Genomic DNA, 17,094 nt, shown 5'->3' on the forward strand with positions numbered 1-17,094 from the left:
TTCTCGCTTTGGGTGCGAGAGGTCCCGGGTTCAAATCCCGGACGAGCCCGATGTCTTACATTTTTCATTATGATCGTAGCAAACCCCATACTTTTTGATGATATTTATAAAGAAACTTTGTTAATTGACTTGTTTTACATGAATTAAATGGACTTACTTCACTGTATATTAACAATCTGTGCTATGAAGTAACTATTGTGTGTGGCTCGTTGGTCTAGGGGTATGATTCTCGCTTTGGGTGCGAGAGGTCCCGGGTTCAAATCCCGGACGAGCCCGATGTCTTACATTTTTCATTATGATCGTAGCAAACCCCATACTTTTTGATGATATTTATAAAGAAACTTTGTTCAATGACTTGTTTTACATGAATTAAATGGACTTACTTCACTGTATATAAAAAATCTGTGCACTAAAGTGACTATTGTGTCTGGCTCGTTGGTCTAGGGGTATGATTCTCGCTTTGGGTGCGAGAGGTCCCGGGTTCAAATCCCGGACGAGCCCGATGTCTTACATTTTTCATTATGATCGTAGACAAACCCCATACTTTTTGATGATATTTATAAAGATACTTTGTTCAATGACTTGTTTTACATGAATTAAATTGACTTACTTCACTGTATATTAACAATCTGTGCTATGAAGTAAGTATTGTGTCTGGCTCGTTGGTCAAGGTGTATGATCTTCGCTTTGGGTGCGAGAAGTCCCGGGTTCAAATCCCGCACGAGCCCGATGTCTTACATTTTTCATTATGATCGTAGAAAACCCCATACTTTTTGATGATATTTATAAAGAAACTTTGTTAATTGACTTGTTTTACATGAATTAAATGGACTTACTTCACTGTATATTAACAATCTGTGCTATGAAGTAAGTATTGTGTCTGGCTCGTTGGTCTAGGGGTATGATTCTCGCTTTGGGTGCGAGAGTTCCCGGGTTCAAATCCCGGACGAGCCCGATGTCTTACATTTTTCATTATGATCGTAGCAAACCCTATACTTTTTGATGATATTTATAAAGAAACTTTGTTAATTGACTTGTTTTACATGAATTAAATGGACTTACTTAACTGTATGTTAACAATCTGTGCTATGAAGTAACTATTGTGTCTGGCTCGTTGGTCTAGGGGTATGATTCTCGCTTTGGGTGCGAGAGGTCCCGGGTTAAATTCCCAGATGAGCCCGATGTCTTGCATTTTTCATTATGATCGTAGCAAACCCCATACTTTTTGATGATATTTATAAAGAATCTTTGTTCAATGACTTGTTTTACATGAATTAAATGGACTTACCTCACTGTATATTAAAAATCTGTGCTATGAAGTAACCATTGTGTCTGGCTCGTTGGTCTAGGTGTATGATTCTCGCTTTGGGTGCGAGAGGTCCCGGTTTAAATTCCCGGACGAGCCCGATGTCTTACATTTTGCATTATGATCGTAGCAAACCCCATACTTTTTGATGATATTTATAAAGAGACTTTGTTAATTGACTTGTTTTACATGAATTAAATGGACTTACTTCACTGTATATTAACAATCTGTGCTATGAAGTAACTATTGTGTCTGGCTCGTTGGTCTAGGGGTATGATTCTCGCTTTGGGTGCGAGAAGTCCCGGGTTCAAATCCTGGACGAGCCCGATGTCTTACATTTTTCATTATGATCGTAGCAAACCCCATACTTTTTGATGATATTTATAAAGAGACTTTGTTAATTGACTTGTTTTACATGAATTAAATGGACTTACTTCACTGTATATTAACAATCTGTGCTATGAAGTAAGTATTGTGTCTGGCTCGTTGGTCTAGGGGTATGATTCTCGCTTTGGGTGCGAGAGGTCCCGTGTTCAAATCCCGGACGAGCCCGATGTCTTACATTTTTCATTATGATCGTAGCAAACCCCATACTTTTTGATGATATTTATAAAGAAACTTTGTTAATTGACTTGTTTTACATGAATTAAATGGACTTACTTCACTGTATATTAACAATCTGTGCTATGAAGTAAGTATTGTGTCTGGCTCGTTGGTCTAGGGGTATGATTCTCGCTTTGGGTGCGAGAGGTCCCGTGTTCAAATCCCGGACGAGCCTGATGTCTTACATTTTTCATTATGATCGTAGCAAACCCCACACTTTTGGATGATATTTATAAAGAAACTTTGTTCAATGACTTGCTTTACATGAATTAAATGGACTTACTTCACTGTATATTAACAATCTGTGCTATTAAGTAACTATTGTGTGTGGCTCGTTGGTCTAGGGGTATGATTCTCGCTTTGGGTGCGAGAGGTCCCGGGTTCAAATCCCGGACGAGCCCGATGTCTTACATTTTTCATTATGATCGTAGCAAACCCCATACTTTTTGATGATATTTATAAAGAAACTTTGTTAATTGACTTGTTTTACATGAATTAAATGGACTTACTTCACTGTATATTAACAATCTGTGCTATGAAGTAACTATTGTGTCTGGCTCGTTGGTCTAGGGGTATGATTCTCGCTTTGGGTGCGAGAGGTCCCGTGTTCAAATCCCGGACGAGCCCGATGTCTTACATTTTTCATTATGATCGTAGCAAACCCCATACTTTTTGATGATATTTATAAAGAAACTTTGTTAATTGACTTGTTTTACATGAATTAAATGGACTTACTTCACTGTATATTAACAATCTGTGCTATGAAGTAACTATTGTGTGTGGCTCGTTGGTCTAGGGGTATGATTCTCGCTTTGGGTGCGAGAGGTCCCGGGTTCAAATCCCGGACGAGCCCGATGTCTTACATTTTTCATTATGATCGTAGCAAACCCCATACTTTTTGATGATATTTATAAAGAAACTTTGTTAGTTGACTTGTTTTACATGAATTAAATGGACTTACTTCACTGTATATTAACAATCTGTGCTATGAAGTAACTATTCTGTCTGGCTCGTTGGTCTAGGGGTATGATTCTCGCTTTGAGGGCGAGAGGTGCCGGGTTAAATTCCCGGACGAGCCCGATGTGTTACATTTTTCATTATGATCGTAGCCAACCCCATACTTTTTGATGATATTTATAAAGAAACTTTGTTCAATGACTTGTTTTACATGAATTAAATGGACTTACTTCACTGTATATTAAAAATCTGTGCTATGAAGTAACTATTGTGTCTGGCACGTTGGTCTAGGGGTATGATACTCGCTTTTGGTAGGAGAGGTCCCGGGTTCAAATCCCGGACGAGCCCGATGTCTTACATTTTTCATTATGATCGTAGCAAACCCCATACTTTTTGATGATATTTATAAAGAAACTTTGTTCAATGACTTGTTTTACATGAATTAAATGGACTTACTTCACTGTATATTAAAAATCTGTGCTATAAAGTGACCATTGTGTCTGGCTCGTTGGTCTAGGGGTATGATTCTCGCTTTGGGTGCGAGAGGTCCCGGGTTCAAATCCCGGACGAGCCCGATGTCTTACATTTTTCATTATGATCGTAGACAAACCCCATACTTTTTGATGATATTTATAAAGAAACTTTGTTCAATGACTTGTTTTACATGAATTAAATGGACTTACTTCACTGTATATTAAAAATCTGTGCTATAAAGTGACTATTGTGTCTTGCTCGTTGGTCTAGGGGTATGATTCTCGCTTTGGGTGCGAGAGGTCCCGGGTTCAAATCCCGGACGAGCCCGATGTCTTACATTTTTCATTATGATCGTAGACAAACCCCATACTTTTTGATGATATTTATAAAGAAACTTTGTTCAATGACTTGTTTTACATGAATTAAATGGACATACTTCACTGTATATTAAAAATCTGTGCTATAAAGTGACTATTGTGTCTGGCTCGTTGGTCTAGGGGTATGATTCTCGCTTTGGGTGCGAGAAGTCCCGGGTTCAAATCCCGGACGAGCCCGATGTCTTACATTTTTCATTATGATCGTAGACAAACCCCATACTTTTTTATGATATTTATAAAGAAACTTTGTTCAATGACTTGTTTTACATGAATTAAATGGACTTACTTCACTGTATATTAAAAATCTGTGCTATGAAGTAAGTATTGTGTCTGGCTCTTTGGTCTAGGGGTATGATTCTCGCTTTGGGTGCGAGAGGTCCCGGGTTCAAATCCCGGGCGAGCCCGATGTCTTACATTTTTCATTATGATCGTAGCAAACCCCATACTTTTTGATGATATGTATAAAGAGACTTTGTTAATTGACTTGTTTTACATGAATTAAATGGACTTACTTCACTGTATATTAACAATCTGTGCTATGAAGTAAGTATTGTGTCTGGCTCGTTGGTCGAGGGGTATGATTCTCGCTTTGGGTGCGAGAGGTCTCGGGTTCAAATCCCGGACGAGCCCGATGTCTTACATTTTTCATTATGATCGTAGCAAACCCCATACTTTTTGATGATATTTATAAAGAAACTTTGTTAATTGACTTGTTTTACATGAATTAAATCGACTTACTTCACTGTATATTAACAATCTGTGCTATGAAGTAAGTATTGTGTCTGGCTCGTTGGTCTAGGGGTATGATTCTCGCTTTGGGTGCGAGAGGTCCCGGGTTCACATCCCGGACGAGCCCGATGTCTTAGATTTTTCATTATGATCGTAGCAAACCGCATACTTTTTGATGATATTTATAAAGAAACTTTGTTAATTGACTTGTTTTACATGAATTAAATGGACTTACTTCACTGTATGTTAACAATCTGTGCTATGAAGTAACTATTGTGTCTGGCTCGTTGATCTAGGGGTATGATTCTCGTTTTGGTGCGAGAGGTCCCGGGTTCAAATCCCGGACGAGCCCGATGTCTTACATTTTTCATTATGATCATAGACAACCCCCATACTTTTTGATGATATTTATAAAGAAACTTTGTTCAATGACCTGTTTTACATGAATTAAATGGACTTACTTCACTGTATATTAAAAATCTGTGCTATGAAGTAAGTATTGTGTCTGGCTCGTTGGTCTAGGGGTATGATTCTCCCTTTGAGTGCGAGAGGTCCCGGGGTCAAATCCCGGACGAGCCGAAGTCTAAAATTTTTCATTATGATCGTAGCAAACCCCATACTTTTTGATGATATTTATAAAGAAACTTTGTTAATTGACTTGTTTTACATGAATTAAATGGACTTACTTCACTGTATATTAACAATCTGTGCTATGAAGTAAGTACTGTGTCTGGCTCGTTGGTCTAGGTGTATGATTCTCGCTTTGGGTGCGAGAGGTCCCGGGTTCAAATCCCGGACGAGCCCGATGTCTTACATTTTTCATTATGATCGTAGCAAACCCCATACTTTTTGATGATATTTGTAAAGAGACTTTGTTAATTGACTTGTTTTACATGAATTAAATGGACTTACTTCACTGTATATTAACAATCTGTGCTATGAAGTAAGTATTGTGTCTGGCTCTTTGGTCTGGGGGTATGATTCTCGCTTTGGGTGCGAGAGGTCCCGGGTTCAAATCCCGTGCGAGACCGATGTCTTACATTTTTCATTATGATCGTAGCAAACCCCATACTTTTTGATGATATTTATAAAGAGACTTTGTTAATTGACTTGTTTTACATGAATTAAATGGACTTACTTCACTGTATATTAACAATCTGTGCTATGAAGTAAGTATTGTGTCTGGCTCGTTGGTCTAGGAGTATGATTCTCGCTTTGGGTGCGAGAGTTCCCGGGTTCAAATCCCGGACGAGCCCGATGTCTTACATTTTTCATTATGATCGTAGACAAACCCCATACTTTTTGATGATATTTATAAAGAAACTTTGTTAATTGACTTGTTTTACATGAATTAAATGGACTTACTTCACTGTATATTAACAATCTATGCTATGAAGTAAGTATTGTGTCTGGCTCGTTGGTCTAGGGGTATGATTCTCGCTTTGGGTGCGAGAGGTCCCGGGTTCAAATCCCGGACGAGCCCGATGTCTTACATTTTTCATTATGATCGTAGCAAACCCTATACTTTTTGATGATATTTATAAAGAAACTTTGTTAATTGACTTGTTTTACATGAATTAAATGGACTTACTTAACTGTATGTTAACAATCTGTGCTATGAAGTAACTATTGTGTGTGGCTCGTTGGTCTAGGGGTATGATTCTCGCTTTGGGTGCGAGAGGTCCCGGGTTAAATTCCCAGATGAGCCCGATGTCTTGCATTTTTCATTATGATCGTAGCAAACCCCATACTTTTTGATGATATTTATAAAGAATCTTTGTTCAATGACTTGTTTTACATGAATTAAATGGACTTACCTCACTGTATATTAAAAATCTGTGCTATGAAGTAACCATTGTGTCTGGCTCGTTGGTCTAGGGGTATGATTCTCGCTTTGGGTGCGAGAGGTCCCGGGTTCAAATCCCGGACGAGCCCGATGTCTTACATTTTTCATTATGATCGTAGCAAACCCCATACTTTTTGATGATATTTATAAAGAGACTTTGTTAATTGACTTGTTTTACATGAATTAAATGGACTTACTTCACTGTATATTAACAATCTGTGCTATGAAGTAACCATTGTGTCTGGCTCGTTGGTCTAGGTGTATGATTCTCGCTTTGGGTGCGAGAGGTCCCGGTTTAAATTCCGGGACGAGCCCGATGTCTTACATTTTGCATTATGATCGTAGCAAACCCCATACTTTTTGATGATATTTATAAAGAGACTTTGTTAATTGACTTGTTTTACATGAATTAAATGGACTTACTTCACTGTATATTAACAATCTGTGCTATGAAGTAAGTATTGTGTCTGGCTCGTTGGTCTAGGGGTATGATTCTCGCTTTGGGTGCGAGAAGTCCCGGGTTCAAATCCCGGACGAGCCCGATGTCTTACATTTTTCATTATGATCGTAGCAAACCCCACACTTTTTGATGATATTTATAAAGAGACTTTGTTAATTGACTTGTTTTACATGAATTAAATGGACTTACTTCACTGTATATTAACTATCTGTGCTATGAAGTAAGTATTGTGTCTGGCTCGTTGGTCTAGGGGTATGATTCTCGCTTTGGGTGCGAGAGGTCCCGTGTTCAAATCCCGGACGAGCCCGATGTCTTACATTTTTCATTATGATCGTAGCAAACCCCATACTTTTTGATGATATTTATAAAGAAACTTTGTTAATTGACTTGTTTTACATGAATTAAATGGACTTACTTCACTGTATATTAACAATCTGTGCTATGAAGTAACTATTGTGTCTGGCTCGTTGGTCTAGGGGTATGATTCTCGCTTTTGGTGCGAGAGTTCCCGGGTTCAAATCCCGGACGAGCCCGATGTCTTACATTTTTCATTATGATCGTAGCAAACCCTATACTTTTTGATGATATTTATAAAGAAACTTTGTTCAATGACTTGTTTTACATGAATTAAATGGACTTACTTCACTGTATATTAACAATCTGTGCTATGAAGTAAGTATTGTGTCTGGCTCGTTGGTCTAGGTGTATGATTCTCGCTTTGGGTGCGAGAGGTCCCGGGTTCAAATCCCGGACGAGCCCGATGTCTAACATTTTTCATTATGATCGTAGCAAACCCTATACTTTGTGATGATATTTATAAAGAAACTTTGTTAATTGACTTGTTTTACATGAATTAAATGGACTTACTTCACTGTATATTAACAATCTGTGCTATGAAGTAACTATTGTGTCTGGCTCGTTGGTCTAGGGGTATGATTCTCGCTTTGGGTGCGAGAGGTCCCGGGTTCAAATCCCGGACGAGCCCGATGTCTTACATTTTTCATTATGATCGTAGCAAACCCCATACTTTTTGATGATATTTATACAGAAACTTTGTTAATGTACTTGTTTTACATGAATTAAATGGACTTACTTCACTGTATATTAACAATCTGTGCTATGAAGGAAGTATTGTGTCTGGCTACTTGGTCTAGGGGTATGATTCTCGCTTTGGGTGCGAGAGGTCCCGTGTTCAAATCCCGGACGAGCCCGATGTCTTACATTTTTCATTATGATCGTAGCAAACCCTATACTTTTTGATGATATTTATAAAGAAACTTTGTTCAATGACTTGTTTTACATGAATTAAATGGACTTACTTCACTGTATATTAACAATCTGTGCTATGAAGTAAGTATTGTTTCTGCCTCGTTGGTCTAGGGGTATGATTCTCGCTTTGGGTGCGAGAGGTCCCGGGTTCAAATCCCGGACGAGCCTAATGTCTTACATTTTTTATTATGATCGTAGCAAACCCCATACTTTTTGATGATATTTATAAAGAGAATTTCTTAATTGACTTGTTTTACATGAATTAAATGGACTTACTTCACTGTATATTAACAATCTGTGCTATGAAGTAAGTATTGTGTCTGGCTCGTTGGTCTAGGTGTATGATTCTCGCTTTCGGTGCGAGAGGTCCCGGGTTCAAATCCCGGACGAGCCCGATGTCTTACATTTTTCATTATGATCGTGGCCAACCCCATACTTTTTGATGATATTAATAAAGAAACTTTGTTAATTGACTTGTTTTACATGAATTAAATGGACTTACTTCACTGTATATTAACAATCTGTGCTATGAAGTAAGTATTGAGTCTGGCTCGTTGGTCTAGGGGTATGATTCTCGCTTTGGGTGCGAGAGGTCCCGGGTTCAAATCCCGGACGAGCCCGATGTCTTACATTTTTCATTATGATCGTAGCAAACCCCATACTTTTTGATGATATTTATAAAGAAACTTAGTTAATTGACTTTTTTTACATGAATTAAATGGACTTACTTAACTGTATGTTAACAATCTGTGCTATGAAGTAACTATTGTGTGTGGCTCGTTGGTCTAGGGGTATGATTCTCGCTTTGGGTGCGTAAGGTCCCGGGTTAAATTCCCAGATGAGCCCGATGTCTTGCATTTTTCATTATGATCGTAGCAAACCCCATACTTTTTGATGATATTTATAAAGAATCTTTGTTCAATGACTTGTTTTACATGAATTAAATGGACTTACCTCACTGTATATTAAAAATCTGTGCTATGAAGTAACCATTGTGTCTGGCTCGTTGGTCTAGGGGTATGATTCTCGCTTTGGGTGCGAGAGGTCCCGGGTTCAAATCCCGGACGAGCCCGATGTCTTACATTTTTCATTATGATCGTAGCAAACCCCATACTTTTTGATGATATTTATAAAGAGACTTTGTTAATTGACTTGTTTTACATGAATTAAATGGACTTACTTCACTGTATATTAACAATCTGTGCTATGAAGTAACCATTGTGTCTGGCTCGTTGGTCTAGGTGTATGATTCTCGCTTTGGGTGCGAGAGGTCCCGGTTTAAATTCCCGGACGAGCCCGATGTCTTACATTTTGCATTATGATCGTAGCAAACCCCATACTTTTTGATGATATTTATAAAGAGACTTTGTTAATTGACTTGTTTTACATGAATTAAATGGACTTACTTCACTGTATATTAACAATCTGTGCTATGAAGTAAGTATTGTGTCTGGCTCGTTGGTCTAGGGGTATGATTCTCGCTTTGGGTGCGAGAAGTCCCGGGTTCAAATCCCGGACGAGCCCGATGTCTTACATTTTTCATTATGATCGTAGCAAACCCCATACTTTTTGATGATATTTATAAAGAGACTTTGTTAATTGACTTGTTTTACATGAATTAAATGGACTTACTTCACTGTATATTAACAATCTGTGCTATGAAGTAAGTATTGTGTCTGGCTCGTTGGTCTAGGGGTATGATTCTCGCTTTGGGTGCGAGAGGTCCCGTGTTCAAATCCCGGACGAGCCCGATGTCTTACATTTTTCATTATGATCGTAGCAAACCCCATAATTTTGATGATATTTATAAAGAAACTTTGTTAATTGACTTGTTTTACATGAATTAAATGGACTTACTTCACTGTATATTAACAATCTGTGCTATGAAGTAACTATTGTGTCTGGCTCGTTGGTCTAGGGGTATGATTCTCGCTTTGGGTGCGAGAGGTCCCGTGTTCAAATCCCGGACGAGCCCGATGTCTTACATTTTTCATTATGATCGTAGCAAACCCCATACTTTTTGATGATATTTATAAAGAAACTTTGTTAATTGACTTGTTTTACATGAATTAAATGGACTTACTTCACTGTATATTAACAATCTGTGCTATGAAGTAAGTATTGTGTCTGGCTCGTTGGTCTAGGGGTATGATTCTCGCTTTTGGTGCGAGAGTTCCCGGGTTCAAATCCCGGACGAGCCCGATGTCTTACATTTTTCATTATGATCGTAGCAAACCCTATACTTTTTGATGATATTTATAAAGAAACTTTGTTCAATGACTTGTTTTACATGAATTAAATGGACTTACTTCACTGTATATTAACAATCTGTGCTATGAAGTAAGTATTGTGTCTGGCTCGTTGGTCTAGGTGTATGATTCTCGCTTTGGGTGCGAGAGGTCCCGGGTTCAAATCCCGGACGAGCCCGATGTCTAACATTTTTCATTATGATCGTAGCAAACCCCATACTTTTTGATGATATTTATAAAGAGACTTTGTTAATTGACTTGTTTTACATGAATTAAATGGACTTACTTCACTGTATATTAACAATCTGTGCTATGAAGGAAGTATTGTGTCCGGCTACTTGGTCTAGGGGTATGATTCTCGCTTTGGGTGCGAGAGGTCCCGTGTTCAAATCCCGGACGAGCCCGATGTCTTACATTTTTCATTATGATCGTAGCAAACCCTATACTTTTTGATGATATTTATAAAGAAACTTTGTTCAATGACTTGTTTTACATGAATTAAATGGACTTACTTCACTGTATATTAACAATCTGTGCTATGAAGTAAGTATTGTTTCTGCCTCGTTGGTCTAGGGGTATGATTCTCGCTTTGGGTGCGAGAGGTCCCGGGTTCAAATCCCGGACGAGCCTAATGTCTTACATTTTTTATTATGATCGTAGCAAACCCCATACTTTTTGATGATATTTATAAAGAGAATTTCTTAATTGACTTGTTTTACATGAATTAAATGGACTTACTTCACTGTATATTAACAATCTGTGCTATGAAGTAAGTATTGTGTCTGGCTCGTTGGTCTAGGTGTATGATTCTCGCTTTGGGTGCGAGAGGTCCCGGGTTCAAATCCCGGACGAGCCCGATGTCTTACATTTTTCATTATGATCGTGGCCAACCCCATACTTTTTGATGATATTAATAAAGAAACTTTGTTAATTGACTTGTTTTACAAAATTAAATGGACTTACTTCACTGTATATTAACAATCTGTGCTATGAAGTAACTATTGTGTCTGGCTCGTTGGTCTAGGGGTATGATTCTCGCTTTGGGTGCGAGAAGTCCCGGGTTCAAATCCCGGAGGAGCCCGATGTCTAAAAATTTTGTTATGATCGTAGCAAACCCCATACTGTTTGATGATATTTATAAAGAGACTTTGTTAATTGACTTGTTTTACATGAATTAAATGGACTTACTTCACTGTATATTAAAAATCTGTGCTATAAAGTGACTATTGTGTCTGGCTCGTTGGTCTAGGGGTATGATTCTCGCTTTGGGTGCGAGAGGTCCCGGGTTAAATTCCCGGACGAGCCCGATGTCTTACATTTTTCATTATGATCGTAGCAAACCCCATACTTTTTGATGATATTTATAAAGAAACTTTGTTCAATGACTTGTTTTACATGAATTAAATGGACTTACTTCACTGTATATTAACGATCTGTGCTATGAAGGAAGTATTGTGTCTGGCTCGTTGGTCTAGGGGTATGATTCTCGCTTTGGGTGCGAGAGTTCCCGGGTTCAAATCCCGGACGAGCCCGATGTCTTACATTTTTCATTATGATCGTAGCAAACCCCATACTTTTTGATGATATTTATAAAGAAACTTTGTTAATTGACTTGTTTTACATGAATTAAATGGACTTACTTCACTGTATATTAAAAATCTGTGCACTAAAGTTACTATTGTGTCTGGCTCGTTGGTCTAGGGGTATGATTCTCGCTTTGGGTGCGAGAGGTCCCGGGTTCAAATCCCGGACGAGCCCGATGTCTTACATTTTTCATTATGATCGTAGCAAACCCCATACTTTTTGATGATATTTATAAAGAAACTTTGTTAATTGACTTGTTTTACATGAATTAAATGGACTTACTTCAGTGTATATTAACAATCTGTGCTATGAAGTAACTATTGTGTGTGGCTCGTTGGTCTAGGGGTATGATTCTCGCTTTGGGTGCGAGAGGTCCCGGGTTCAAATCCCGGACGAGCCCGATGTCTTACATTTTTCATTATTATCGTAGACAAACCCCATACTTTTTGATGATATTTATAAAGAAACTTTGTTCAATGACTTGTTTTACATGAATTAAATGGACTTATTTCACTGTATATTAACAATCTGTGCTATGAAGGAAGTATTGTGTCTGGCTACTTGGTCTAGGGGTATGATTCTCGCTTTGGGTGCGAGAGGTCTCGTGTTCAAATCCCGGACGAGCCCGATGTCTTACATTTTTCATTATGATCGTAGCAAACCCTATACTTTTTGATGATATTTATAAAGAAACTTTGTTCAATGACTTGTTTTACATGAATTAAATGGACTTACTTCACTGTATATTAACAATCTGTGCTATGAAGTAAGTATTGTTTCTGCCTCGTTGGTCTAGGGGTATGATTCTCGCTTTGGGTGCGAGAGGTCCCGGGTTCAAATCCCGGACGAGCCTAATGTCTTACATTTTTTATTATGATCGTAGCAAACCCCATACTTTTTGATGATATTTATAAAAAGAATTTCTTAATTGACTTGTTTTACATGAATTAAATGGACTTACTTCACTGTATATTAAAAATCTGTGCTATGAAGTAAGTATTGTGTCTGGCTCGTTGGTCTAGGTGTATGATTCTCGCTTTGGGTGCGAGAGGTCCCGGGTTCAAATCCCGGACGAGCCCGATGTCTTACATTTTTCATTATGATCGTGGCCAACCCCATACTTTTTGATGATATTAATAAAGAAACTGTGTTAATTGACTTGTTTTACATGAATTAAATGGACTTACTTCACTGTATATTAACAATCTGTGCTATGAAGTAACTATTGTCTCTGGCTCGTTGGTCTAGAGGTATGATTCTCGCTTTGGGTGCGAGAAGTCCCGGGTTCAAATCCCGGAGGAGCCCGATGTCTAAAATTTTTTTGTTATGATCGTAGCAAACCCCATACTTTTTGATGATATTTATAAAGAGACTTTGTTAATTGACTTGTTTTACATGAATTAAATGGACTTACTTCACTGTATATTAAAAATCTGTGCTATAAAGTGACTATTGTGTCTGGCTCGTTGGTCTAGGGGTATGATTCTCGCTTTGGGTGCGAGAGGTCCCGGGTTAAATTCCCGGACGAGCCCGATGTCTTACATTTTTCATTATGATCGTAGCAAACCCCATACTTTTTGATGATATTTATAAAGAAACTTTGTTCAATGACTTGTTTTACATGAATTAAATGGACTTACTTCACTGTATATTAACGATCTGTGCTATGAAGGAAGTATTGTGTCTGGCTCGTTGGTCTAGGGGTATGATTCTCGCTTTGGGTGCGAGAGTTCCCGGGTTCAAATCCCGGACGAGCCCGATGTCTTACATTTTTCATTATGATCGTAGCAAACCCCATACTTTTTGATGATATTTATAAAGAAACTTTGTTAATTGACTTGTTTTACATGAATTAAATGGACTTACTTCACTGTATATTAAAAATCTGTGCACTAAAGTGACTATTGTGTCTGGCTCGTTGGTCTAGGGGTATGATTCTCGCTTTGGGTGCGAGAGGTCCCGGGTTAAATTCCCGGACGAGCCCGATGTCTTACATTTTTCATTATGATCGTAGCAAACCCCATACTTTTTGATGATATTTATAAAGAAACTTTGTTAATTGACTTGTTTTACATGAATTAAATGGACTTACTTCACTGTATATTAAAAATCTGTGCACTAAAGTGACTATTGTGTCTGGCTCGTTGGTCTAGGGGTATGATTCTCGCTTTGGGTGCGAGAGGTCCCGGGTTCAAATCCCGGACGAGCCCGATGTCTTACATTTTTCATTATGATCGTAGACAAACCCCATACTTTTTGATGATATTTATAAAGAAACTTTGTTCAATGACTTGTTTTACATGAATTAAATGGACTTACTTCACTGTATATTAAAAATCTGTGCTATAAAGTGACTATAATGTCTGGCTCGTTGGTCTAGGGGTATGATTCTCGCTTTGGGTGCGAGAAGTCCCGTGTTAAAATCCCGGACGAGCCCGATGTCTTACATTTTGCATTATGATCGTAGCAAACTCCATACTTTTTGATGATATTTGTAAAGAGACTTTGTTAATGTACTTGTTTTACATGAATTAAATGGACTTACTTCACTGTATATTAACAATCTGTGCTATGAAGTAAGTATTGTGCCTGGCTCTTTGGTCCAGGGGTATGATTCTCGCTTTGGGTGCGAGAGGTCCCGGGTTCAAATCCCGGGCGAGCCCGATGTCTTACATTTTTCATTATGATCGTAGCAAACCCCATACTTTTTGATGATATTTATAAAGAGACTGTGTTAATTGACTTGTTTTACATGAATTAAATGGACTTACTTCACTGTATATTAACAATCTGTGCTATGAAGTAAGTATTGTGTCTGGCTCGTTGGTCTAGGGGTATGATTCTCGCTTTGGGTGCGAGAGGTCCCGGGTTCAAATCCCGGACGAGCCCGATGTCTTACATTTTTCATTATGATCGTAGCAAACCCCATACTTTTTGATGATATTTATAAAGAAACTTTGTTAATTGACTTGTTTTACATGAATTAAATGGACTTACTTCACTGTATATTAACAATCTGTGCTATGAAGTAACTATTGTGTGTGGCTCGTTGGTCTAGGGGTATGATTCTCGCTTTGGGTGCGAGAGGTCCCGGGTTCAAATCCCGGACGAGCCCGATGTCTTACATTTATCATTATGATCGTAGCAAACCCCATACTTTTTGATGATATTTATAAAGAAACTTTGTTAATTGACTTGTTTTACATGAATTAAATGGACTTAGTCCACTGGATATTAGCAATCTGTGCTATGAAGTAACTATTGTGTGTGGCTCGTTGGTCTAGGGGTATGATTCTCGCTTTGGGTGCGAGAGGTACCGGGTTCAAATCCCGCACGAGCCCGATGTCTTACATTTTTCATTATGATCGTAGCAAACCCCATACTTTTTGATGATATTTATAAAGAAACTTTGTTAATTGACTTGTTTTACATGAATTAAATGGACTTACTTCACTGTATATTAACAATCTGTGCTATGAAGTAACTATTGTGTGTGTCTCGTTTGTCTAGGGGTATGATTCTCGCTTTGGGTTCGAGAGGTCCCAGGTTCAAATCCCGGACGAGCCCGATGTCTTACATTTTTCATAGTGATCGTGGCCAACCCCATACTTTTTGATGATATTTATAAAGAAACTTTGTTAATTGACTTGTTTTACATGAATTAAATGGACTTACTTCACTGTATATTAACAATCTGTGCTATGAAGTAACTATTGTGTCTGGCTTGTTGGTCTAGGGGTATGATTCTCGCTTTGGGTGCGAGAAGTCCCGGGTTCAAATCCCGGACGAGCCCGATGTCTTAACTGTTTTTGTTATGATCGTAGCAAACCCCATACTTTTTGATGATATTTATAAAGAGACTTTGTTAATTGACTTGTTTTACATGAATTAAATGGACTTACTTCACTGTATATTAAAAATCTGTGCTATAAAGTGACTATTGTGTCTGGCTCGTTGGTCTAGGGGTATGATTCTCGCTTTGGGTGCGAGAGGTCCCGGGTTAAATTCCCGGACGAGCCCGATGTCTTACATTTTTCATTATGATCGTAGCAAACCCCATACTTTTTGATGATATTTATAAAGAAACTTTGTTCAATGACTTGTTTTACATGAATTAAATGGACTTACTTCACTGTATATTAACAATCTGTGCTATGAAGTAACTATTGTGTCTGGCTCGTTGGTCTAGGGGTATGATTCTCGCTTTGGGTGGAGAGGTCACGGGTTCAAATCCCGGACGAGCCCGATGTCTTACATTTTTCATTATGATCGTAGCAAACCCCATACTTTTTGATGATATTTATAAAGAAACTTTGTTCAATGACTTGTTTTACATGAATTAAATGGACTTACTTCAGTGTATATTAAAAATCTGTGCACTAAAGTGACTATTGTGTCTGGCTCGTTGGTCAAGGGGTATGATTCTCGCTTTGGGTGCGAGAGGTCCCGGGTTCTAATCCCGGACGAGCCCGATGTCTTACATTTTTCATTATGATCGTAGACAAACCCCATACTTTTTGATGATATTTATAAAGAAACTTTGTTCAATGACTTGTTTTACATGAATTAAATGGACTTACTTCACTGTATATTAAAACTCTGTGCTAGAAAGAGACTATAATGTCTGGCTCGTTGGTCTAGGGGTATGATTCTCGCTTTGGGTGCGAGAGGTCCCGGGTTCAAATCCCGGACGAGCCCGATGTCTTACATTTTTCATTATGATCGTAGACACACCCCATACTTTTTGATGATATTTATAAAGAAACTTTGTTCAATGACTTGTTTTACATGAATTAAATGGACTTACTTCACTGTATATTAAAAATCTGTGCTATAAAGTGACTATTGTGTCTGGCTCGTTGGTCTAGGGGTATGATTCTCGCTTTGGGTGCGAGAGGTCCCGGGTTCAAATCCCGGACGAGCCCGATGTCTTACATTTTTCATTATGATCGTGGCCAACCCCATACTTTTTGATGATATTAATAAAGAAACTTTGTTAATTGACTTGTTTTACATGAATTAAATGGACTTACTTCACTGTATATTAACAATCTGTGCTATGAAGTAACTATTGTGTCTGGCTCGTTGGTCTAGGGGTATGATTCTCGCTTTGGGTGCGAGAAGTCCCGGGTTCAAATCCCGGAGGAGCCCGATGTCTAAAAATTTTGTTATGATCGTAGCAAACCCCATACTGTTTGATGATATTTATAAAGAGACTTTGTTAATTGACTTGTTTTACA

The 17,094-nt window shown here is 38.3% G+C and overlaps 58 non-coding genes across 58 annotated transcripts in view; all 58 read left to right on the top strand.

Moving 5' to 3' along the window:
- Positions 1-49, top strand: part of Trnap-ugg (transfer RNA proline (anticodon UGG)) — a 72-nt gene extending 23 nt beyond the window's left edge. The window contains exon 1 of the tRNA in view: positions 1-49. This exon is cut by the window's left edge and continues 23 nt beyond it. This is a non-coding gene — a tRNA (tRNA-Pro).
- Positions 50-203: 154 nt separating this feature from the next.
- Positions 204-275, top strand: Trnap-ugg (transfer RNA proline (anticodon UGG)). The gene has a single exon. It is a non-coding gene; the product is annotated as a tRNA-Pro (tRNA).
- A 154-nt stretch (positions 276-429) lies between these two features.
- Positions 430-501, top strand: Trnap-ugg (transfer RNA proline (anticodon UGG)). The gene has a single exon. It is a non-coding gene; the product is annotated as a tRNA-Pro (tRNA).
- Positions 502-882: 381 nt separating this feature from the next.
- On the top strand, positions 883-954 carry Trnap-ugg (transfer RNA proline (anticodon UGG)). Its single transcript has one exon. It is a non-coding gene; the product is annotated as a tRNA-Pro (tRNA).
- Positions 955-1,108: 154 nt separating this feature from the next.
- Trnap-ugg (transfer RNA proline (anticodon UGG)) lies at positions 1,109-1,180 on the top strand. Its single transcript has one exon. It is a non-coding gene; the product is annotated as a tRNA-Pro (tRNA).
- A 380-nt stretch (positions 1,181-1,560) lies between these two features.
- On the top strand, positions 1,561-1,632 carry Trnap-ugg (transfer RNA proline (anticodon UGG)). The gene has a single exon. It is a non-coding gene; the product is annotated as a tRNA-Pro (tRNA).
- Positions 1,633-1,786: 154 nt separating this feature from the next.
- Trnap-ugg (transfer RNA proline (anticodon UGG)) lies at positions 1,787-1,858 on the top strand. Its single transcript has one exon. It is a non-coding gene; the product is annotated as a tRNA-Pro (tRNA).
- Positions 1,859-2,012: 154 nt separating this feature from the next.
- Positions 2,013-2,084, top strand: Trnap-ugg (transfer RNA proline (anticodon UGG)). Its single transcript has one exon. It is a non-coding gene; the product is annotated as a tRNA-Pro (tRNA).
- Positions 2,085-2,238: 154 nt separating this feature from the next.
- Positions 2,239-2,310, top strand: Trnap-ugg (transfer RNA proline (anticodon UGG)). Its single transcript has one exon. It is a non-coding gene; the product is annotated as a tRNA-Pro (tRNA).
- A 154-nt stretch (positions 2,311-2,464) lies between these two features.
- On the top strand, positions 2,465-2,536 carry Trnap-ugg (transfer RNA proline (anticodon UGG)). Its single transcript has one exon. It is a non-coding gene; the product is annotated as a tRNA-Pro (tRNA).
- A 154-nt stretch (positions 2,537-2,690) lies between these two features.
- Trnap-ugg (transfer RNA proline (anticodon UGG)) lies at positions 2,691-2,762 on the top strand. Its single transcript has one exon. It is a non-coding gene; the product is annotated as a tRNA-Pro (tRNA).
- A 606-nt stretch (positions 2,763-3,368) lies between these two features.
- On the top strand, positions 3,369-3,440 carry Trnap-ugg (transfer RNA proline (anticodon UGG)). The gene has a single exon. It is a non-coding gene; the product is annotated as a tRNA-Pro (tRNA).
- Positions 3,441-3,595: 155 nt separating this feature from the next.
- Trnap-ugg (transfer RNA proline (anticodon UGG)) lies at positions 3,596-3,667 on the top strand. Its single transcript has one exon. It is a non-coding gene; the product is annotated as a tRNA-Pro (tRNA).
- A 155-nt stretch (positions 3,668-3,822) lies between these two features.
- Positions 3,823-3,894, top strand: Trnap-ugg (transfer RNA proline (anticodon UGG)). The gene has a single exon. It is a non-coding gene; the product is annotated as a tRNA-Pro (tRNA).
- Positions 3,895-4,275: 381 nt separating this feature from the next.
- Trnap-ugg (transfer RNA proline (anticodon UGG)) lies at positions 4,276-4,347 on the top strand. Its single transcript has one exon. It is a non-coding gene; the product is annotated as a tRNA-Pro (tRNA).
- A 154-nt stretch (positions 4,348-4,501) lies between these two features.
- Positions 4,502-4,573, top strand: Trnap-ugg (transfer RNA proline (anticodon UGG)). Its single transcript has one exon. It is a non-coding gene; the product is annotated as a tRNA-Pro (tRNA).
- Positions 4,574-5,178: 605 nt separating this feature from the next.
- On the top strand, positions 5,179-5,250 carry Trnap-ugg (transfer RNA proline (anticodon UGG)). The gene has a single exon. It is a non-coding gene; the product is annotated as a tRNA-Pro (tRNA).
- Positions 5,251-5,630: 380 nt separating this feature from the next.
- Positions 5,631-5,702, top strand: Trnap-ugg (transfer RNA proline (anticodon UGG)). The gene has a single exon. It is a non-coding gene; the product is annotated as a tRNA-Pro (tRNA).
- A 155-nt stretch (positions 5,703-5,857) lies between these two features.
- Trnap-ugg (transfer RNA proline (anticodon UGG)) lies at positions 5,858-5,929 on the top strand. Its single transcript has one exon. It is a non-coding gene; the product is annotated as a tRNA-Pro (tRNA).
- A 154-nt stretch (positions 5,930-6,083) lies between these two features.
- Positions 6,084-6,155, top strand: Trnap-ugg (transfer RNA proline (anticodon UGG)). Its single transcript has one exon. It is a non-coding gene; the product is annotated as a tRNA-Pro (tRNA).
- A 154-nt stretch (positions 6,156-6,309) lies between these two features.
- Positions 6,310-6,381, top strand: Trnap-ugg (transfer RNA proline (anticodon UGG)). Its single transcript has one exon. It is a non-coding gene; the product is annotated as a tRNA-Pro (tRNA).
- A 380-nt stretch (positions 6,382-6,761) lies between these two features.
- Positions 6,762-6,833, top strand: Trnap-ugg (transfer RNA proline (anticodon UGG)). The gene has a single exon. It is a non-coding gene; the product is annotated as a tRNA-Pro (tRNA).
- Positions 6,834-6,987: 154 nt separating this feature from the next.
- Trnap-ugg (transfer RNA proline (anticodon UGG)) lies at positions 6,988-7,059 on the top strand. Its single transcript has one exon. It is a non-coding gene; the product is annotated as a tRNA-Pro (tRNA).
- A 154-nt stretch (positions 7,060-7,213) lies between these two features.
- Trnaq-uug (transfer RNA glutamine (anticodon UUG)) lies at positions 7,214-7,285 on the top strand. Its single transcript has one exon. It is a non-coding gene; the product is annotated as a tRNA-Gln (tRNA).
- A 154-nt stretch (positions 7,286-7,439) lies between these two features.
- Trnap-ugg (transfer RNA proline (anticodon UGG)) lies at positions 7,440-7,511 on the top strand. The gene has a single exon. It is a non-coding gene; the product is annotated as a tRNA-Pro (tRNA).
- A 154-nt stretch (positions 7,512-7,665) lies between these two features.
- On the top strand, positions 7,666-7,737 carry Trnap-ugg (transfer RNA proline (anticodon UGG)). Its single transcript has one exon. It is a non-coding gene; the product is annotated as a tRNA-Pro (tRNA).
- Positions 7,738-8,117: 380 nt separating this feature from the next.
- Positions 8,118-8,189, top strand: Trnap-ugg (transfer RNA proline (anticodon UGG)). The gene has a single exon. It is a non-coding gene; the product is annotated as a tRNA-Pro (tRNA).
- A 154-nt stretch (positions 8,190-8,343) lies between these two features.
- Trnar-ucg (transfer RNA arginine (anticodon UCG)) lies at positions 8,344-8,415 on the top strand. Its single transcript has one exon. It is a non-coding gene; the product is annotated as a tRNA-Arg (tRNA).
- A 154-nt stretch (positions 8,416-8,569) lies between these two features.
- On the top strand, positions 8,570-8,641 carry Trnap-ugg (transfer RNA proline (anticodon UGG)). Its single transcript has one exon. It is a non-coding gene; the product is annotated as a tRNA-Pro (tRNA).
- Positions 8,642-9,021: 380 nt separating this feature from the next.
- Positions 9,022-9,093, top strand: Trnap-ugg (transfer RNA proline (anticodon UGG)). Its single transcript has one exon. It is a non-coding gene; the product is annotated as a tRNA-Pro (tRNA).
- A 380-nt stretch (positions 9,094-9,473) lies between these two features.
- On the top strand, positions 9,474-9,545 carry Trnap-ugg (transfer RNA proline (anticodon UGG)). Its single transcript has one exon. It is a non-coding gene; the product is annotated as a tRNA-Pro (tRNA).
- A 154-nt stretch (positions 9,546-9,699) lies between these two features.
- On the top strand, positions 9,700-9,771 carry Trnap-ugg (transfer RNA proline (anticodon UGG)). Its single transcript has one exon. It is a non-coding gene; the product is annotated as a tRNA-Pro (tRNA).
- A 153-nt stretch (positions 9,772-9,924) lies between these two features.
- On the top strand, positions 9,925-9,996 carry Trnap-ugg (transfer RNA proline (anticodon UGG)). Its single transcript has one exon. It is a non-coding gene; the product is annotated as a tRNA-Pro (tRNA).
- A 154-nt stretch (positions 9,997-10,150) lies between these two features.
- Positions 10,151-10,222, top strand: Trnaq-uug (transfer RNA glutamine (anticodon UUG)). Its single transcript has one exon. It is a non-coding gene; the product is annotated as a tRNA-Gln (tRNA).
- A 154-nt stretch (positions 10,223-10,376) lies between these two features.
- On the top strand, positions 10,377-10,448 carry Trnap-ugg (transfer RNA proline (anticodon UGG)). The gene has a single exon. It is a non-coding gene; the product is annotated as a tRNA-Pro (tRNA).
- Positions 10,449-10,828: 380 nt separating this feature from the next.
- Trnap-ugg (transfer RNA proline (anticodon UGG)) lies at positions 10,829-10,900 on the top strand. The gene has a single exon. It is a non-coding gene; the product is annotated as a tRNA-Pro (tRNA).
- Positions 10,901-11,054: 154 nt separating this feature from the next.
- Positions 11,055-11,126, top strand: Trnap-ugg (transfer RNA proline (anticodon UGG)). Its single transcript has one exon. It is a non-coding gene; the product is annotated as a tRNA-Pro (tRNA).
- A 153-nt stretch (positions 11,127-11,279) lies between these two features.
- Positions 11,280-11,351, top strand: Trnap-ugg (transfer RNA proline (anticodon UGG)). Its single transcript has one exon. It is a non-coding gene; the product is annotated as a tRNA-Pro (tRNA).
- Positions 11,352-11,504: 153 nt separating this feature from the next.
- On the top strand, positions 11,505-11,576 carry Trnap-ugg (transfer RNA proline (anticodon UGG)). Its single transcript has one exon. It is a non-coding gene; the product is annotated as a tRNA-Pro (tRNA).
- A 154-nt stretch (positions 11,577-11,730) lies between these two features.
- Positions 11,731-11,802, top strand: Trnap-ugg (transfer RNA proline (anticodon UGG)). The gene has a single exon. It is a non-coding gene; the product is annotated as a tRNA-Pro (tRNA).
- Positions 11,803-11,956: 154 nt separating this feature from the next.
- Trnap-ugg (transfer RNA proline (anticodon UGG)) lies at positions 11,957-12,028 on the top strand. The gene has a single exon. It is a non-coding gene; the product is annotated as a tRNA-Pro (tRNA).
- A 154-nt stretch (positions 12,029-12,182) lies between these two features.
- On the top strand, positions 12,183-12,254 carry Trnap-ugg (transfer RNA proline (anticodon UGG)). Its single transcript has one exon. It is a non-coding gene; the product is annotated as a tRNA-Pro (tRNA).
- A 381-nt stretch (positions 12,255-12,635) lies between these two features.
- Trnap-ugg (transfer RNA proline (anticodon UGG)) lies at positions 12,636-12,707 on the top strand. Its single transcript has one exon. It is a non-coding gene; the product is annotated as a tRNA-Pro (tRNA).
- Positions 12,708-12,861: 154 nt separating this feature from the next.
- On the top strand, positions 12,862-12,933 carry Trnap-ugg (transfer RNA proline (anticodon UGG)). The gene has a single exon. It is a non-coding gene; the product is annotated as a tRNA-Pro (tRNA).
- A 154-nt stretch (positions 12,934-13,087) lies between these two features.
- Positions 13,088-13,159, top strand: Trnap-ugg (transfer RNA proline (anticodon UGG)). The gene has a single exon. It is a non-coding gene; the product is annotated as a tRNA-Pro (tRNA).
- A 155-nt stretch (positions 13,160-13,314) lies between these two features.
- On the top strand, positions 13,315-13,386 carry Trnap-ugg (transfer RNA proline (anticodon UGG)). Its single transcript has one exon. It is a non-coding gene; the product is annotated as a tRNA-Pro (tRNA).
- A 154-nt stretch (positions 13,387-13,540) lies between these two features.
- On the top strand, positions 13,541-13,612 carry Trnap-ugg (transfer RNA proline (anticodon UGG)). Its single transcript has one exon. It is a non-coding gene; the product is annotated as a tRNA-Pro (tRNA).
- Positions 13,613-13,766: 154 nt separating this feature from the next.
- On the top strand, positions 13,767-13,838 carry Trnap-ugg (transfer RNA proline (anticodon UGG)). Its single transcript has one exon. It is a non-coding gene; the product is annotated as a tRNA-Pro (tRNA).
- Positions 13,839-13,992: 154 nt separating this feature from the next.
- On the top strand, positions 13,993-14,064 carry Trnap-ugg (transfer RNA proline (anticodon UGG)). The gene has a single exon. It is a non-coding gene; the product is annotated as a tRNA-Pro (tRNA).
- Positions 14,065-14,671: 607 nt separating this feature from the next.
- Trnap-ugg (transfer RNA proline (anticodon UGG)) lies at positions 14,672-14,743 on the top strand. The gene has a single exon. It is a non-coding gene; the product is annotated as a tRNA-Pro (tRNA).
- Positions 14,744-14,897: 154 nt separating this feature from the next.
- On the top strand, positions 14,898-14,969 carry Trnap-ugg (transfer RNA proline (anticodon UGG)). The gene has a single exon. It is a non-coding gene; the product is annotated as a tRNA-Pro (tRNA).
- Positions 14,970-15,123: 154 nt separating this feature from the next.
- On the top strand, positions 15,124-15,195 carry Trnap-ugg (transfer RNA proline (anticodon UGG)). The gene has a single exon. It is a non-coding gene; the product is annotated as a tRNA-Pro (tRNA).
- A 380-nt stretch (positions 15,196-15,575) lies between these two features.
- Positions 15,576-15,647, top strand: Trnap-ugg (transfer RNA proline (anticodon UGG)). The gene has a single exon. It is a non-coding gene; the product is annotated as a tRNA-Pro (tRNA).
- A 155-nt stretch (positions 15,648-15,802) lies between these two features.
- On the top strand, positions 15,803-15,874 carry Trnap-ugg (transfer RNA proline (anticodon UGG)). The gene has a single exon. It is a non-coding gene; the product is annotated as a tRNA-Pro (tRNA).
- A 379-nt stretch (positions 15,875-16,253) lies between these two features.
- Trnap-ugg (transfer RNA proline (anticodon UGG)) lies at positions 16,254-16,325 on the top strand. Its single transcript has one exon. It is a non-coding gene; the product is annotated as a tRNA-Pro (tRNA).
- Positions 16,326-16,480: 155 nt separating this feature from the next.
- Positions 16,481-16,552, top strand: Trnap-ugg (transfer RNA proline (anticodon UGG)). Its single transcript has one exon. It is a non-coding gene; the product is annotated as a tRNA-Pro (tRNA).
- A 155-nt stretch (positions 16,553-16,707) lies between these two features.
- Trnap-ugg (transfer RNA proline (anticodon UGG)) lies at positions 16,708-16,779 on the top strand. Its single transcript has one exon. It is a non-coding gene; the product is annotated as a tRNA-Pro (tRNA).
- A 154-nt stretch (positions 16,780-16,933) lies between these two features.
- Trnap-ugg (transfer RNA proline (anticodon UGG)) lies at positions 16,934-17,005 on the top strand. The gene has a single exon. It is a non-coding gene; the product is annotated as a tRNA-Pro (tRNA).
- Positions 17,006-17,094: the final 89 nt, after the last annotated feature.

The sequence above is a fragment of the Euprymna scolopes genome, chromosome 2 (genome assembly GCF_053919585.1).
Source record: "Euprymna scolopes isolate OS-2025 chromosome 2, ASM5391958v1, whole genome shotgun sequence".
In the NCBI taxonomy this organism is placed as follows: domain Eukaryota; kingdom Metazoa; phylum Mollusca; class Cephalopoda; order Sepiida; family Sepiolidae; genus Euprymna; species Euprymna scolopes.